Source organism: Lissotriton vulgaris, chromosome 2_1, assembly GCF_964263255.1.
Source record: "Lissotriton vulgaris chromosome 2_1, aLisVul1.2, whole genome shotgun sequence".
Classification (NCBI taxonomy): Eukaryota; Metazoa; Chordata; class Amphibia; order Caudata; family Salamandridae; genus Lissotriton; species Lissotriton vulgaris.
The window spans coordinates 677,006,035-677,026,109 of NC_141687.1; positions in this window are offsets into that span (position 1 = coordinate 677,006,035).

The following is a 20,075-nucleotide window of genomic DNA, read 5'->3' on the forward strand; positions in this document are numbered from 1 at the left end:
TTACTAATATAATCAATAACATCATCAATTCAAAATGAGCAAAATTTTACCAACAGTCAAAACCCTTAATACCTCCTAGCACATTAACAGCATTTCACAACCCTATTGATACTCACAGCACTATTACCTTTTCCCTGCCCAGTTGAGGCATTTTGGTGGGTCTTCAGATCTTCTCCTTTATGATGCACAGAAGCATGATCTTAAAAAGCAGCCCAGGAGCTTTGGACTTAAGCCCTGTCCTGCCTGGGGCTGCATTTCACTCATCACCTACTCTGATGTTGGGTATCACATGCAGTTAACTCTGCCTCACTGCGGATGATCTAGCAAAGGATGCAAGCACCGGGCCCTCACTCATACATGTACCCTGCCCACAGGTAAGTCCTTCTTTCTTTAATAAGTGGTATTGTTTCAGTATAGTTCATTATTACATTTTACACTGGTCTCACTGCCAGGGTAACTATTTAATGCAGTAAACTGGAACACTTTTGTATGTTAAATAAATTCAGTATTTCTTTCCTCTACTGAACTTCAACACCCTGATGATGAAGCCAGTAAATACAGAAAGTCAAGTTATTTATCATGTGCACCTTAAATGTGGCCTAGGTTGCGATGCTGGATGGAGAAATACTGCAGTCTAATAGGTTTCAGCATAGAACTCATTCTGAAGAATTTTAAGATGCTATATCAGTCCCTACTTCCCACTTGAAGACATTTTGTGATACTAGGTGATTTGCTTTATTTGTCTGTGGCTGTTTGTCCGTTGTCATCACATTTGTTTAAGTAAGTTAATTGCCTAGAATCACACAGCGCGATGACAAAGGACAATGAACTAAAGTGAAATAAGGCAATTGCCTAGGATCACACATTGTAGTCTAGGGAAGACGGGATTGATGCCAGGTTTCTTGTTTTAATACAATCCAATTCAGCTACTAGATGGCTATTTTTCAACATTGTGTTGAAAAATTCACTATATTACTATAAGATATAACATATTCTCACAAAAAGAACCTCCAAAAACGCCATTGGAAAAACCCGACTTGTTTACTATGCTTACTCGCTAAATTTAATGTATTGGTCTGACAACCCTCCACTTTAAAACTTCACCAGCTGCCAATGACTAAATATATCCTTGCCTCCTGTATTGCACTTTAATATATTAATAAACATTCATGGATTCTAGATTATTGATTTTGAGCCTTTTTTGAGCCAATCTTATTCAATGACTAATATTTGAAATGCTGTTTTGAATCTTATATTTAGGGACATATTACCTCATCTATAATTGAGCATTCCAGACCGGCATTGCACTCCGACTTGCATGTAGATACCTGGGGCCTCATTTATGAGGCCTTGCGTCAGTTTTGCGCTGCTGATGCGTCACTTTTTGTGACGCATCGGCGGCGTAAAACATGCGCCTTGTTGCGCCATATTTAAAAAGTGACGCATCTAGGTAGATGCGTCACTTTTTAAACCCCTGCGCCACATTATACCTGCGTCAGGTATAATGTATGCAGAGGAGGCGTTCCACCGCCAAAAGCCTCGTAATAGTGACGCAGTGAAATCTATGAGATTTCACTGCGTCACTTTTAGGATGCTGTTGCGTCAAAATCTTGCGCCTGCCTCACAGCAGACGTAAGACTGACGCAAGCCCTTTCACATGGGGCTTTCCCCATGTGAAAGGACGCATTGCTGGAGTTGCGTCACTTTTGTGACACACTCCAGCAATGCGTCACTTTTGCGCTTACAGATACGTCAGAAATACTGACGTATCTGCAACTCCTTGCGACATGATGCGTCATACATTAAATATGACGCATCATTGGTGTCGCAAGGAGTGCGCAGTGAAAGTGACGCATCGCTGTTTTCACGCAGCGATGCGTCACTTTTCATAAATAGGGCCCTTGAGATATAGCGCCAATATATTATAACTTCCAAGAATTTTTTAGTGAGAAGGAATATGGTTTCACTTTTGTAGTTGCCTATTTTTACTGTCCTAATGGTGCAAAGTAATTTCTTTCTTCAAAGTAAAAGTAGTGTAGGTATACAAGAATCACTCCAGTTTGGAACTAAGGGTCCGATTACAATGTTGTATGGACCAACAGGGCATCGGTGTCGGTCTATTCAACATCCAGAGCCGTGGACAGACAGCTGGATTACAATGGCAGCGGTCGGAGTGCTGGAGGCAGGGCGAAAGACAGGCACCTCTGACAGGATCGGAGATCAAGTCGGGGCGGCGTTGGACAGGTAATCCCTGAATGGCGGTGGTGCCTGTGTAAGCACCATCAGAACTGCAATGTCCCTTTCCCTTTGGTTTTTCATGGGAGTGAATATGGTGTTTGGGGGCCCTAGCTGAGCCCCTCCCGCGCCCCAAGGCCTCCGTGGTGTCCCGCGAAAAAGTCATGCATTCTGTGCCAGGCACGTTTCTAAACAAGCCTTTCTGCATTGAGGCGTGTGGTGCAGAGTCTTTTCCGGGCCACAGCACAAGCCTCAATGCAAAAAGGCATATTTACGAACGCCTGTACAGCAGTTGGATTGTAATTCGGAGGTCAGGACTGCGGTCTACTTGTCGGGGCAGGTCCTGATCCCAAAACGTGCCCGACCGCCATTGTATTTAGCCCCTAAGTGTGATTTAGCTTGGTATGAGCAAAACATAATCCAGAATTTTTAAAAGGCAAAAAAGTGGATATTCTAAACATTTCTTCAGAAGGACTTCAACTGGTGAATTTTATTCATCCACAAGCAAACTGACTGCATTTTGTTTCCAAATCTATTTTACACTGAGTTTCAAATAGCCTAATTTCCTAGAAAAAAAAACAGGAGATCAAAAACTTGACACAGGTTTTGGCAAAAGCATTGCATGGATGACAAAGAAAGAATGTATCCTTGCATACATCATTATCACAAAAACAAACTGATTCGTAAAAAAAATCCTCTAACTTGCTGTGAATCAGATCAGATTGATGGTGTTTCTTATTTGCAAATTAATTGTCAATTTAGATTTACCCCAAAAATGTGGTAAGGCCTATTGAAATATTTGAGCAGGAAGAAAATGAAAGCGTCCATTAATGTATGTTGTTTATGTCACTCTGAACCCAATCCTGCCTCTATGTTGTCCAAATGCGTATGGGTCATTTCATGACCAACACATAAGATAAACCACCCATGTTATCGCACCACCCTCATCCATGGTCCTCATCTCCACGCCAACAAAGGTAAGCAAAAAAGAAAACCAGCCTTACGGAGTTTCTGTTCCAACTTCAATGAAAGAATGTATGCTCCAAGATAGCACGCGCTCATTAACGGAGACCGAGGAGAAGAAGGAGCAATCCTGACAGTCATGCAGTCTGTTCTACTTCCCTCCTCATTACAGAACTATATGGAAGGGCGAGGCAGTGCTGGGCAGCCACTCAGTCTAACTTTGCTGCTGCCGCACAGGTGACGGTTTATTCTTTAATGCACCCACGGGCAGCATACAAGACAGCAAGTGTCATCACACCTTTCATCTATGCACAGGTTACCGCAGTTGGAGGGAGTCATAGCTGTTCACAGTGACCTTTGCTGTACAGCATAGTGACATCTCGGCTTTGAACACCAACTCCTATCATAGCTGCTGTCTGCAGTGTTTACTACGCGGAAACATAGAGTGTCAACTAATTCAATAAAGCACATGACAACTGCTGTCTCTGTGGTGATTAGAACATTCTATTCTTAGGGCCACAGTTACCAGTGGTGCAACCTGTGCAATGCACCGGAGCCCAGAATTGGGAGAGGGGGCAAAATACCAGCCGCCCCTTGAGCCCTGAGAGGGCATCTAAATAACCATGTTGGGTTTCCGAAGCAGAACAGAAGGAGCATTCAAGATGACTTTAAATGTTGTTTTTATCTTGGAACATTTTATGTGTTCAAAGACAGAGGTCCGATATCAGTCAAATCTTATGACAAAAATTGCTGCTTATTCGTATAGCATGGAGACTGGTGTACATTTTGTTTTTGCGTACCGCAAAGTGTGTGGATTTTGTAAAGTGAACTATTTGGAAATCATTGGGGTGTGAAATTAAAGACTGTAGGTGTCTTTTTCTTCCTACACACTATAAAATTTAAACATCTATAAATGAATTGTACAATAATTTTAAAGTAAGTAAACAGGAAAGGTCAAATGAGCGCATTTTTTCTAAATCCAAAGTGTGATGGAAAAAAAAGATTTTAATATGGTCAAACCAAAGAAAGGCACTTTACTTGGTGATGCATAAATGAAAAATATTCGCTGATACATATTATCGTATATAGCTTGATATTTCAAAGTGTATTTGTGAGCAAACGTATGGTCATTTAAAAAATGTGCTATCTGTAAATGACAGTGGCTAACACACACTACTTTAGTAATATATTTGTGACAGTGTGCGCCTAAATTCAACAACAGCAAACTAGAACACCCATACCACTCTCCTGCTGAATGGGTGTGGTTCATTTGCAACACTTGTTCTTTGTGTGATGCTTGGATTTTTCAAAATCCCAATGAGTTCAGTGATATCACTTTGATGGTAACAACCCTAGTCTGAAAATTGTTCCAGCACCTCTGCCTACTAGGGCCTCAGTACCTCTTAACACATTGGGAGCTTGCTGTTAGCTCCGTCCAATACCCTCAGCTGCAGGAGTTTGACTCCATGCAGCAGAATCTACTGAAGCATCTGCGGGGCATTGCAAAAGTCTCATCAAGCACACAGTGCATGGCTGAGCAGTGCGCATGATCATTTTTGTAAAAGCAAAGTGTGCCATTTGCCTTGGCTGCCTGACACTACCAGAGGTCAAAGAAAATGTTATGACCATGCTGCATTGTGACTTTTGGAGACAAAATAGTCACAGTAATGGCTGCTTTCAGTCTGGCAGACAGAGAGCTGAAGATGGCAGTTAGTAAAATGACATAGACTTACTTAGGACAGAGTGCAGGAACTGGGAAAATGAATGATTTGAGCATTCTGGGGCATATTATCAAGGGGGTTTATCTCCGCTTTTTTGGCTTTAAAAGCCAAGAAAGCGGAGATAAAATTATCTCCCTATTACCTAGCTGTCGCTAACACCAGTTAGTGACAGCTAGTAGGAGATAGCGACCATCTTGGGCCCCACTTTGCATGTCAGTGATATTTATCACTAATGACATGCAAAGTGGGCGTGCCAAGATGTTAGCAACTGAAAACAGTCGCTAACATCGCTATCTCCTATTACCAACTTTTGGAGATATTCGCGCTAAGCGCGAATATCTCCAAAAGCTAACACCTGCCCTGAGCAGTTCTTAGCCATGTTATCCAATGGGAGGTGGATAACATGGCTAAGAGCATTAGCTCGGTAATGCATGAATATCGCTGACTTTTCAGCGATATTCATGCATTGCGGCGATTTTTATCGCATTTGCGATAAACCTTGGTAAAACCAAGGTTTATTTGCGGTAAAAATCGCTGCGGCTCAGCGGTAAATTTTTGTCTCTAACCAAGCAATAGCGATAATTATCGCTATTGCTTGGTAATATGCCCCTCTATATTTCATTTTATGTTAACAAACTTTAACTTTAGGCAGCCTCTTGGAGTTGCGAAAGCACAACTCTTCCTTATTAAAACCAGAAGTAGGAATAAATATCCTTCTGAGAACCATGGAAGCTGACCAGAATCTTGGAAAACAAGATATCGCTCAACAGAGGATGATAACTGAGAGACGTGGAACTCGTGTAACTGTTATACAGAGTACGGTAGTAGAGGTGGACGAGCCAACAAATTAACGGGGTGCTCCAAGTTAAGGGTTTGTCTTGGTCCTAAGAGTCTGTCTAGGCTCTGAGAGCTTAGGAATGAACTCAGCCATGGGAACATTTGGCATGGAAATTGTGCTACAAATATTATGCAAAAATATGATAAGTTCTTGTTTTAAAAAACTTAGGGCCTCATTTATGAAAAGTGACGCATCGCTGCATGAAACCAACGATGTGTCACTTTTCACTACGTTCTCCCTGCGACACTAACGATGCATGATATTTACAGTATGACGCATCATGTCGCGAGGAGTTACAGATACGTCAGTATTTTTGACATATCTGTAGGTGCAAAAGTGACGCTTTGTTGGAGTGTGTCACAAAAGTGACGCAACTCCAGCAATGTGTACTTTCACATTAGCAAGTCCCATGTTGTTAGTGCCTGCGTCAGTCTTACGCCTGCCATGAAGCAGGCGTAAGATTTTGATCTATTAGTGGCCAAGAAATGGCGCAGTGAAATCTTATAGATTTCACTGCGTCACTTCCATGACCCTTTTTTGAGTCAAAATGCCCCCCTTGCATACATTATACCTGGTGCAGGTATAATGTGGCGCAGGGGTTTACAAAGTGACGCATCTACCTAGATGCATCACTTTGTAAATATGGCGCAACAAGGCGCATTTGTTACGCCACTGGTGCGTCACAAAAAGTGATGCACTGGCGGCGCAAATGTGACGCACAGCCTCATAAATGAGGCCCTTAATGTCCCCCCCCATTTCTATAACAAGGCAAGTCAGTTGTCATGTGCACCCTGTATATAGGTTTCATTCTTTTTTCACACAGAGCAGCATTACAGTTCATTAAGTCAAACATAAGAGATTTTCATACACCACACATCCTCATGTATTTCAAGATTTTCTCATATGCAATAGCGAAAAAAGGAAGCACAATAAAAAAAAGCAATTGCTAAGAATCACACAATTTGATCATGTAGACAAGCATGGATTGATCCCAGGTTTTCTGGTTTCACACTGTGTAATTCAGACACTAGATTGGTCTCCCAATCTTACTCCTGTATGATGTCAAAGTTTAATGCTTTGTATTTCATTCTTGGTGCATTTGGGGTTCCAGGACACAAGATGATCTTGAGCTGAACAAGAGCCTAGCATCTGCCTTGAGCCTTTAATGACTCACCCACTTCTATACTTTACTCTGGTTGTTCTGTGCCTGAAATAAGGTTAGATGATACTGCCAGCGTGACAACTCTTTTGTATGTTAGGATATCATAGCTTGCACTGCTGATGACCATCTTGTACCTGTGCTGCATGTGAGAGGAGCCTACAATGCTGGCAAGGGTGCCATATTTTTTGTCTGTGATTCTGTCCATGTTCTGCAGGGAAGGAAAGCTTCAATTGTTTCTGACCAGATTGATTTGTATTTTATGAGTGTGAAGGAAGAGAGTACTCATTCATGTTACTGTACCTGCTTTGTGTGTGGAAATCTTGCTATACGTGTGAGTCAAGCATGCTTTCATACACCTCAGTTCTGTTCCTTACACTTGTACCAAATCTGAAATGCTACTTCTTCATTGTATCCAAGAAAAGTGTTAAATGGTTCTGCCCAGTGCCATACTTTTTCAGACCCTGCAATACCACACTTGTTCCATGTTTTTGAAGGAATCTTAGACTGGTGCGCCTGCAGTACCACCCTTGTTCCATGTCTTTGAAGCAAGCTTGCACTGACTGGACCCACAGTAGCACACTTGTTCCATGACTTTGAATGATGCTTGAACTGGATAGCACTTCAGCCCCACACTTTGTTACATATCTTTAAAGGAATCTTGCACTAGTCCTACAGTACCACCCTTTTTCCGTGTCTTTCAGAGAAGATTGTGAAGTGCTTGACCAGTACTTTATATCTTTTGTGTGTGAGCCAAGTAACCATGCTCTACTGCTCCCTGTGCTATAGGTTTATCCATGTGTTTCACCTCGGACCAAAAGCCTGGTTTAGTTGGCACTCCAGCCTCATATTTTCTCAAAAATTATACACAGTTGTGCTTGGAGAAAATTGGTTCTTAGGTAGCCCCATTCCAGTTATTAATCAAACAGAGTGTCATTCACATATTAGTTCAGCACTTCGGAACAGCATACATACAAGTGGTCAGCGGATCAGAGTGAAAAAAAGCTTCCTTTGAATGTTTAGCCCCCGCTTTTTGCCTGGTTTTGATGTGGTTTCAAATGTTGGTTACAAGGTTTTGGCCAACCAGGTGCCCTGTGCCAGTGCTCCTTCCCTAAAACAAACTCCCAATTGGTACTTCTGCCCCCTGTAAGTCCCTAGTAACTGGTACCCTTGGTATCTAGAGGCTGAGAGCTGAAGAGGGACCCTAGGAACTCCCTCACTGGGACCATACCACTGACTTGCAGCCTGCATGCCTTGTGAGGGAGAAAATGACAAAGTCGACATGGCACCCTGTATGGGTGCCATGCCAGCTAACACTGCCTAGAAGCATAGGTAAGTCGACCTTATTGCAGGTATCACATCCCTAAGGCATGGTGTACTATACTAAAGGTGAGGGCATATCTGTATGAGCAGATATGCCCTACAATGTTGAGCACCATTTACCAATATTGTAATTGCCAGTGAAGCCATAGAGAGTATATGGCCTGAGAACTCTACAACTCGAGTTCTACAGCATTATAATGGCTTTACTGAATACAGGAGCATTTGTTACCACAGTACTCCTTTCAATAAACCCAAACTGATGCCAGTGTGTGCTGTATTGTACAATGTACCCAAAGGGCACTTCAGAGGAGCCCCCTGAATCCCTACTAACGCTGGTGTGGATTCTGACCAGTTGTAGGCAGCCAAACACCACCAGACATATTTCAGGACCACTGGGTAGAGAGCCTCTCCTCTCTGGGACCAGAAACAATGCACATCTTGAGCAGCAGAGGAGTCATGCCTCATCCCCCAGGATGGGCCAGTGCTTGAAGAAGGGAAGCTTCAAAGGCCTGCCGACTTTGTAATGCAACCTCCAGCGTCTCTGCTGGCAGTAACCCTGGGCAAAGGACTTCGCTCCGCCCATGGAGTGGGCGTAGTTTTGCCTACTTCGCGCTTCACAAAGTAGGCGTAGTAGGCAACACTACGCCCACTTCGTGGCGGCACGAAGTTGCCCGCCACCCGCCTCCCTCCCACCCTCTTCTACACCCGTATTTTTACTATTGAACACAGTAAAATAAAAGACAAGCCGACTTCTTCAGAGCAAGAAATGCGCGGGCACCCGTGCATGCGCATTCCTCTGAAGAAGTCGGCGCGTCAACAGGAAGAGGGAGCCCCGGGACTCCGCATCCAGGTAAGTGCTTTTTTCTTTTATTTTACTGTGTTTAATAGTAAACATATGGGTGTAGAAGAGGGCGGGAGGGAGGCGGCTGGTGCATAGTGGGGCTGCGGGAAGTGTGTGGGTGGGCGAAGTGCCCACCCCACTTCGCGGAGCTTCACGTAGCCCCACTACACGCACTACCCCCACCCTTAGCTAGCAGCAGATGGCAGCCCCTGGTTTAGACCCCCACTTTGGGCAGGAAAACTGGTGGTAAAATTCATAAGGATAGGAGGTGTGCCCACCTCTGCCATACCAGGGTTTTAGGTAGGCCCACTCAAGTTATTTATCAGAGAGAGGTTCATTCACATATCAGTCCAGCCCCTCAGAACTGCATACAAACAACTGGTCAGTAGATTGGCACTCTTCAGCCATTGGCTTTGTTTTTCAACACTTGGCTCTGCTAAATAAACAACCACTGGTCTTTAGGATGTCAGGTAGTCTAAGTAACAGTATTTGGCCTGCTTACTCTGTGTTACACTGGACTTCAGGAGATATTTCCTTTAGCTTAACTGCCAGAAGCTCACCTGCAATTGCAGCCTTGTGCTAATTGAGTAATTATAATATCAGCAGCTCTTCTGCCCTTGGACTAAAACCTTCATATGAAGAGTACCAAGCAGAGCAGCAGGCGGATCACTGACATAATATTGAATACACAAATATAGAATTATCAAAATATCGAAGAAAAAATATAGAATGCAATAATATCGAATTCCTATCTACAAACAGTTAAGTACAAAAATATTGAATCAAAAATATTGTTTTAAAATATATAGTTAGTCAAAATATTGAATTATTTTAAATGTCTTAAAAGTACTTTAAAATTAATTAAATAATAAATATAACATTTACTATTACCACTCCAGTGAGTGCAACATTAGAGAAAGCATTGGATAGTGTAGGGGTAAAAATTACTAGAGAAGTGCAACAATAGGGAAAGCGTTGGATAGCGTAGGGGTATAAATTACTATTCCCACTCCAGAGAGTTCAACAGTAGGGAAAGCGTTGGATAGCGTAGGGGTAAAAATTACTATTCGATATAAACTTACTTACCTCCAATTCGATATTTTTCACCACTATATTCTGTCCATTCGATATTTTGTCCATTCTATATTTTGACTTCGATATTTTAGTGATTCTATATTTCGAATTCAATATTTTGTCTTGTTACCCAGCAGGCATCACTGCTGCATGCTTCAAAGCCATGCCACCATCTTGAAATGATATTCTGCATACCCTATCATTTTCAACTGTTCTAAGATGGCAGACCAGTGCAAAGCTTTACTTTTTATGTTATTACTGAACCACATGCCCCTCGCATTTTGTGGGCATGTTTTTTATTTCATTTTTCTCTCTTTATTTTTTATTTTAGCATAAGCTTGCAATGCAAAAAAAAACATGATTATGTTTTTCGAAAGGCAAGTGGGTACTTTTTATGCCAAGATTCCTCCTCACAAAAGTCCACAAAGATCAGACTCACATAGTCTGTAGTGCTGATATAGGTATGACTGGTGGGAGATTAGATTACCACAGTGAACATTCAGACATCAGTGTAGCTTAGTTGGAGAGATTGAATTACAAGTAGTGGACCGATGCACCAGATAATCAACCTATCTCTCCTGTGACACCACCTGTCCAAACTCTGCTTCTTCCTATTGAGCTGTGTATCTGTGTGTGAGCAGAGTGCCTTTGTATGTGCATGATAGACACCATATTTTGCGAGTGTCTACTGAGGGGTTTGCCTGTTTGAATGCAGGATTAGCATTGTTTTTTGTGAGTACAGGGTAAGTGGTCTATAGGTTGAACAGTGTGACTGTGTGAGTGCAGAGAGAGAGGCCTATGCCTGTGAAATGCATCACAATGGATATGTCAGGGCAGCAGTGTGAGTGTGAGGGGCCTGCTTATGAATGAGTCTGCTAAATCTGGTACTTCACGGTATCAAGAGAACCATTTCATCAAACCTGACTTGATGCCCACGTCAAATTTAATGTAACCTTTAAATTTCATTACTTCTACTCTGTTGCCCAAGTTTTCTAGTGACCGTTTACGGTTGCTGGCTATGAGACAGTCTTCTGCTCACTTGAATGATTCTTGGTAGGAAGACAAAGGACCTACCAGTGGAGGATGGTGTTAGCTCTCCCTGACAGGAACGCCAAACATGCTGTGAGCCTGAAAATATGAGCTTCAAAGGTAAAACCACCTTTGAAGTTCAAATGGTGGACACACACAATAGGGACCGCTCTTTTGTTCTGGTAGACAGGATGGTTTAGGAGACATTGTGAGGGAAACAGTTTCCAAACCAGTTTTCCCATGGTAATAGAACCATCAGGTAGCCACAGACCTAGAGTGGGTTACCAAGCTCCACACACCGAGAGAGGGGTTCTGCCATCTTGGGAGTTACCAGAATACTGCATTCTGTTCTGTCACACTTTGTAGAAGTCCTCATCAGGCAGGAGAGGGCCTGGTGGTTCAATGGCTATTTGTAACTGAATCCGACCCTGTGGACAAAGTTGCTCCACCATATTTATGGACTATGGGGTGGCCCCAGGAAGGCCCTTGTCACTTAATCAGCAGCCACCGCATCCTTCAGCATCTTTAGCAACCTCTATCCCATGCATCAGGACCACTCCATTGATGTCTATGGTAGCTAGCCTACAGAGCCTGGCACTAGACTGCTTTGTCTGCAAATTACTTTTCCTGCTTACTCCCTACTAGAGTTGGCTATTTAAATCAGGCCAAAATAAAGGAACACAGCTTTTCCAGAGTTTAAAAACAAATTCCATGTAACCGCTAATCCCGGTAGTTGCCAATGCTTGTTTGTCATTTAAATGAACACAGTGATTTATTATTTGCATGATAATCTATATCCTCGGGACCATCTAGGGGATTTTGTTCATTTTGGTGTCTAAAACAATTCATAAAAATAAGAGCTATTTTTAGGTTGAGCCTAGACAGCGCGCATGCACTGTCTGCAAGACCTGATGTATTCAGTTAAAGGACTTGGATCCAGCCTGCTTCTTATTATAGATTGAATCCGGTGTCCCTCTTTTTGCAGTCTCCTAAGTGGTTCGTGCAGCCGATCCCTCAATTTTGTTTTTAGGTGAGGTGCACCGCCCAAGGACAGCTTACTTCCGCAAACTCTTTTTTTATTTTCCTGCTTTGGCTTGTGTCCTGTTGTAGTGTTTCCGGCACTATTTGCTTTATTTCCTCCACGTATTAACACTAAGGTAGTTCATTTGTAGGCATTCTGCATTTCGCTGGACTAAATGTGATTCGCTTTTTTCCGGTTTGGGGTTTCTAGGAGTTTTTCAATAATGTTTTTGCCTGGGAAAAAGCATTTATATGCTTCCGATCGAGTGCGCTTCTGTGCTCCCTCGTTGTTTTATCTTGCCGCTGACGAAGAGCACCCCTGCTGCCCATCCCTGTGGACAAATCAGCAGTATAGCAATGGAGGGAGCTCCAGAATTTGGGCATCATTCTCAGGCTACTTGTTTTTTAATTGTTATATTTTCTTTTTTCTCTCTCGCTCTCTTCCGAGCATAAAGTCCCCGGTACCTTTATGAATGAAAATACACATCACAATCAGATATCATAAGTAAGGCCTGTCTGGAGAGGAAGGCTCCCTTCTCTCTCTTTGTCTCTCTCTTAAAACTTGCTCTGTGGCACACTTTCTCCTAGTTACTTATTCTCATCCTCTCACTCTTCCACGTTCTCTCTTACTTTGATGACATCATTTCTCACTCCCTATTTCTCCAATTTCCCTCTCTCCCACTCCTTTCTCCACCTTTCACTGTCATTCGATTTTAAAATATTGTTTTATTTTTACAGTTTATTCCTATCATTGCACAATCCTTGTTTTTGTCCAGGGTACCGCTTGCTGCCATGAATCATGCCCCCGGACTTGAGTACATCACCAAACCAAGGAATTTCACATAGTCCCACATAGGGGTGCCGATTACAAGGGTTATGGCGAGGTTGGTTTACAGTGAGATTTTAAGCTGATGGTTCCATATCCCCCCGATGAAACACAGTAAAAAATGAATTGACACCATTCTGCATTTCTCTGGAAGGCTGTGAATGTGTTTATTCTCTTAGACACAAAACTCCTTGCAGGGGTCTTTCTGCATTAGGGTGAAGCCGAGGAGAAGTTCAGGTAGGTGCTGGGAGCGGGAAACATCCTTTACAACAAAACTTTTTCCACGCAGTACCTTTACAACGCAGGATTTACAACGCAAGTCGTTACAACGACTTGCGCTGGAGGGCGCTGTAGGATAGGGAATAGTTTAATTTACTATCCAAAACCTTCTCTACTCTCCACGGGGACTGGAGTTGGAATAGTAAATTAAACTATTCACTATCCAGCGCCCCCCAACGCAAGTCGTTGTAACGACTTGCGTTGTAAAACCTGCGTTGTAAAGGCATGCATGGAAAAAGCATGCGTTGTTACGACATACATCCGCTGGGAGCGCACCAGAAGCATGAACCTGGTCTGCTTTTTCTTCCAAGAATGTTGGCACTGAACTCCAGGCTGAGGATAATCCACTCTCCCTCTGAGCTGCAGCAGGCTTTTGCAAACGTTAGTACAAAATGTTGTGAATGCTGTGTGTTTACATGAGTGCCTGTCTGTATGTGTGGGGGTTTGGTGTGTGTGTGCATGTGCACTGGTAAGTAAGCACATATGAGAGTGCACATGAATGTTGTGGCAATATCCCAGGCATATCTGGTACCTTTTGGCGCGTTAGGGCCATCTTTGGATTTTGGTGCCAACACCTTAGTACATTTCTGGGTCCTATATATTGCCAGTCCTTCTTGAAATTCTGTATCACCCTTGGCATTTTGTTACTACATCATAGGGAAAATGCTGAATCTAGCATATTGTAGAGCATTATGGGTTTAATTTGGGGTATCTATGGCAGTTTGGCTCTGAGCCCGTGGCAAAATGCTAGGAGTGGTACCTTGATGTTCTGCTTTCCTTGGTGAGAGCAGCAAAAATTATGCATTACATTTACGTCCTTCAATCACATCATGGTGCAAAACCCGTGGAAAAATGCTGGTGTTGGTATGTTCGAGGTAATCCTTAAAATATTTTGTCCTCTGCCACTTATATAAACTTGACACTAAATCAGGGTTTATGTCAGCATCTATGGCATGATGACTTTGTACACTGTTGTCTCTGGCATAATGTTGCCAATCCATAACATACTGTGGCCTTCTGTGGGATGGAATGGTGATAAAAAGACATAATGGAGCGAATTATTTATTTTTGTGTGTTAGTAGCACATGTGAAAGCTTAATGAAAATGATAAAGTAACATATGGGAACCATACGTAGTTACTTAAAGTGAAAAGGTAGTATTTCATCAAACTGTTTTCATGAAAATTATAAATTTGTCTTTGTGAAATCACATGTATTTTTTAGAAATGAAAACATTTATTTGACAGCAAAATGTGGGTATTTTCATAGGCGATCAAGCTGATGTCTGGGTACAGAATGATTGCGTTCTCAAAATATATATTTAAAGCAAATATTTGAATGATGATTGGTCCACTGCCTAAAAATCGAGCAAGTGGGATTAATGTAATCTGTTTCCTAATCTACAGGATCTCTGAAAGGTAAGGGGCATCACTACTAACTGAGCCTGTAAAATTTGTTTTCACTCACTCAATTGCCTGAGAATGTGAAATATATGTTTTATTTTTTATTTTTCCATGACTGAAAATGCACTTGGAAATGCAGGAGAAAAAAGTGACAGTGAAAAGTGAAATATGAAGGTGTAAATTGCTAGGATGGTATATATTAGGCCACACAAAATTGCACTTTTCAACCAACGCCTGTGTCGACGACGATTTTGCTAAAAAATCTGGGGGTTTTGCCACCATTTTATCAAAATCTAGGGCAGACATTCCTGCAGCGCTCATATGAGGGTCAGGATTACCTAACAATGGAATATATACTGCTTACACTTTCAGAGACTATGGCTTATTAGCAAATTTGTGTTAGAGTTGTACTGGAAAATGTATCATTTGATTGCATAATTTTAACCGTTTCTTGGGAGCGAACCCCTTTGCGACAGTGGGGCTCGTATGCTTAGTATCCTAACTGGTTGCAATTAGTGACAGTTATTAAGCCCCAGCACTTTCAAAGATGTACTGTTGCCATTGGTCATCTGCCAATCTCACCTTCTCCCATTCACCCTCTCTTACGGTATCCCTCTCAAGCAACCTTATCCCTGATAGTCCCTCAGGCAACACCTTCTCTCTAACAGTTCCCTCAGCCAAACTCTCCTTCAGTGCCGCCACTACCTCACATTCCTTTATTTTTGATCATGCCACATAGCTCCAAGATTTTCCCTTTAGGTTGAGCAGCCAAAGGGAATTTGGAAGCTCATTTCTATGGTCCTGTGTCAGGCGTGAGTAGCCCACCCAGGCCAGAGACCTCAATCTGTCCATATAAGGTGGGTGTAGCTCACCTAGGCCAGAGATCTCAAGCTGTCCCATGTGAGGTGTGTGTAGCTCTCACATTCCAGAGAGCTCAAGCTCTTCCAGGACAGGTGTAAATAGCTCACCAAATCCAGAAATTCTAGGGCAGTGCCATGTCAAGTGTGAATAGCTCATCAAGACCTGATAATTTCAATGCACTCTGGGAAATGTCGTTTATTGTTCTTTGTTGTAAATGCACGAGTAAAAGCACTCAGTAAAAACAGAGGAATGGATGCTGTCATATGAAAAAGGAAGCATGATCAGTGCTTTTTATGTCCCTTTCCTAGAATGACAAAATGAAACTGTTCTTTTTCATCATGTGCTTTAAAATACATAAACAGTGTTCGCAGAACCAGTTAAAAGGCTGTGTGCCGCTAATTAGGTGGGCTTCTGCCAGTAATTCCTCTATTCTAAGTCCTCTAGACAGTGCTGCAAATGTGCATCTGTTCCCAGCGGTAATGCCCCATTCTGAATCTTACAGGCAGTGCTGCAGCTGCATCTCTATCCCCAGTGGTAATTCCTCATTCTTAGTCCTCTAGCAAGTGCTGCTAGCTGCTTCTCTGGTTAGCAGTGTTGGGGCCATGTTTTTGATAGCATGAATGGGATTTGCCATTTGCATCCCTATAGATTCTGGGACTTGTGATGCAACGTACAGTAGGAAACACATGAGGCTCTGACTCACTATGCTTTTTATACATACTTGGGACAACTTCCTTGGTCACAATTGTAGTGCAACGCAGACTGACATTTCATATCCATGTACTGGTCATCACATCTACCTAGTACCACATTGTGGACATCACTCACAAGCAGCTCATGGAGCATGTGGGGGTGTACGTGATGAGGATATCCTCCTCTAGTGGGGTTAGACAGAGGAGGGGTCCGGATTGTACACCAGGGAGAATTCTGGCCACCTTCACCTACCTCTTCACATCCTGTCACTTCTTCTTGATGTCATTGACAGAGTGGACATCCGCCCCCAAGGCTGTGATGCCGTTTTTGTGCCACTGGTGCTGTAGGAGAGAAAATCATGGAGCCGTTTGTGGTGCCACACAATGAACTCCAAGATTATGGCAGTCTCCCCAGCTGTAAAATTGTAACTCCTCCTCTGTTGAAGCATTTTCCTGCAGTAATGCATAGAGTAGTCCAGCAGGAACTCGCTGTGGACAAACCTGGTCCTTGTTAGTGTGCTGCTTTTTTATGATTTGTTGTGCAGGTCTTGCAGGTGGACTTCATCTGCTCCAAGCGGGGGGGGTGGGGGGGGCTGGTAAGCACTTACACAGGTGTTTAGCATTGAAGGCAATGTTCATCCAGCCTAAGTGTGGAGATTTCAACCCAGTTGCAGAGACTCCAGTCTGATTTTGGAGACTCTGGCCTGAATCCGGAGATTCCAGCCTGAGTGCAGAGATCGACTTTTGGCTCAGATTACCTTTGTGAATCGGGCTATTGTTATTTACAATGCCAATAGCTCTAACTCAAAAAAATAAGAACCCTTTTGCATTGCAAACACTTGTTATAAATTAGTGTCAGATTTTCTTTACGTCATGTTTCTTTCTTGTTCAATTTTGTTGGTACCATTAAAAGCTTTTCATCTGTTCCTTTGACAAAGCCTGACTGTACAAAGCCACATATACCTAGGATTGAGCTATGGTCCTGCAAATAGAAATGATTTACCAAGATGGATTTGTGATTTTCGCAATGAGGTCGCAAAACCACATTGTATAATAAACTGCTTTCCTCACACACAGCTTAGCACATTTTACTAAGGGACTTTTGTTTCAGTGTGGCTGGGAGGGACAACTAGTGCACATTGCTGTGTGTAGAGGTGATTTGACCCAATTTCCTTTCTGTGTTGATCTGACATGTTGCTGGATAGAAGGTTTTTATTTGGGAACCATAAGAGAGATACAGGAGAAGCACATGGCCTGCATTGATGAGGCATAGAACACAGATTTATGAGGGTGAATGGAAGTAAGGGCAGAGACAAACACTTCTATCATGAAGAGAAGGTTGATTTGATGTCATGTTTTTTTGGATGCTTTTGTTAATTTTTTTCCCAAGAGACCTGACTCAATAAAAATTCTAATTTATTTAATGCTGTAGAAGAGATATAATGACAATCGATAAATAGTACAGTGCTTAGCCACACCTTGATCTGTGGTTGCAATCTGCTACCACCAATAAGGAATTATTCATTTTTGTAGCAGGTTCAGCTTTATGTGCATAGTAGAAATTAAATATTTTGAGGGGAACAAGTGGTCCTTAGCATATAGGGATACAAATAGGCAAAAGATAATATATAAACCACAATGGGCTAATATATAGTTCTCATTCCCTTGTCCAGCCGGACAGGGAATATTTATTTCTTGGCTAAGTTATTACAGTATAGGAATAGAACAAGTAACCAAAAACAATAGAGGTTACCAAGAGGCACAGTCCTGTGCCGTACGTGAGAAAAGAGTGAGGAAGACAGTAAGTGCGAGAGATATCAGGCAAACATAGAGAGCTTACAGGTCACTGACATGAATTTAAATAAACAGTGTATCCTGGAGTGAGTCAGCCATACAGTACTATATTGAGTTAATAAGTATGGGTCACTCTTAGTGGAGTCGACGTTTCGATCCCAAGCTCAGTTTAGGGGATCATCTTCAGGACTATCAAAATTTACTTTTGCCTGAATAAACCCTTGATCGTGCAAATGCAGAGACGTGGTCTGTAATAGAGGTTTAATCTTAGTGGAATCTCTCACTGTCTGGCGTGCCTCCCGTTGCCCATTTTGAGGTTTGTCTTAGATATGGAGGCTTGTATCCTACGTAACAGGGATCAGACTCGCATCAAGTTTGGCACAATGTTAATTGCATTCGTGACTTTTCATTCAGTTTGCACGTGTCATATGGAAAGATATCCTTAGTTGGCACGTTTTCAATGGAGCTTGCGCGGGGAATCTCAATGGGATTGAGTTTATCGGGCGTCTGGTTCATACACAGCGTTAAGTCTCGAAATCCGAGTCTATGTTAAGTACGTTGGCCGTCTCGGTCGCAGCCAGGATAAAGGAGTTTAAAGCAATTTGGAGGGATTCGATTGCAGCGTTGGCAATAGTTCGGGTAATCTTTATAAGTGCCAGAGGATGACTGGTCCGCTAGAGTGAAAAATCACAAGGGAATTAGGATAGATTGCAGTAGAAATTAAAGCCTCAATGTTTCTAGGCAAAGTTGCAGGCACTGGATTTTAGCGGCTGAGGCTGCCTTGAGCTAAAATTATGGACATTCACATAGTGAAGGCACTATCAAGATTGTCTTGAAGACGTCCTGCTAGCTACATGTTTAAATGGCAATTCAATGCAGTGAGTCTGGAGCCCTAAGTGACATTTCTAATTGGGGGCAAGAGCAATTTTGCAGAATCAAATTGGACATATTGTTTGTTCTTTGATTGAAACACAAGATCAACCATTTAAGGAATGCTTCAAAATGCCATTTAATGTTGTATGTCTTAACAGTACTTGCCAACCAACAGTTTCAAAGGCAGAAGAGAAATGGGGGAGGCACAAAAGGCAGGTGTTACAAATGTGGGTTTCTGATTGGCAGAGGTGTATGTGGAGTTTTATATGGCACAAACTAGACCCGAAGGTATCATAGCGCTTTACATGAGCACGCGTTACGTTACAGATGGACACATTCATAAGTGATTTGCCCAGAATCACAGAATGTTGAGCGTCCCTGCCGAGACTCGAACCCGGTTCCACCGCTCCAAGGTTGACCGGCCTGGACGGAAGGCCACATTCTCTCCCCAGGTATGCACTCTTTCCAAGCAGGAACCACAGTCCTAGTCAGGGTAAGTCACACCACAACCTAAATTATCCTGTGCTCACTCTCTGTCATAGAGCAGTCAGGTTTTACATAAGAGCCTATGTGTAAAGTACTTGTACAACCCTTCATATTACAACACAGTAAAAACACCTCAAAATAGTCAACACCCGGATAGAAAAAGATAGATTATGATTTTCTAAATGCAATAAGACCTTAAACAACAAAAATCAAATGTATAGAAGTCGAGATATGAATTTTTAAATATTAAATGTCAAAGTAGCCCTTAGAATCAATAAGCGTTTAAATGGCGTATCTGGTCTTGCTAGTCCGGGGCAAACTCAAAAGTTGTGGCCTACCGTGATGGAGCGAGGGCTGGATACAGGGACCCATTTGGGCCAGCTGAATGCTGGCCCCTTGATCCAAGATGCCTCGTAGTCGACGAGGTGCAGGGTGCAGCTGAGGCGATGCTTCAGGGTACAGCCACTCAGTAGACAGGATGAGTCGATTTTCTCAATGCAACTCTGGCGAAGCGTGAGTTTTTTAATGCGAGCACTGGTACTGGATGCAATGCATTGCTGCTGCTCCTGCAGTAGGGCATGCTGTAATGCCAAAGACGATAAGCTGGATCTTAGGGCAATATGCTGGGTCCTCTCCACGCAACAGTGAGAAAGCACTGG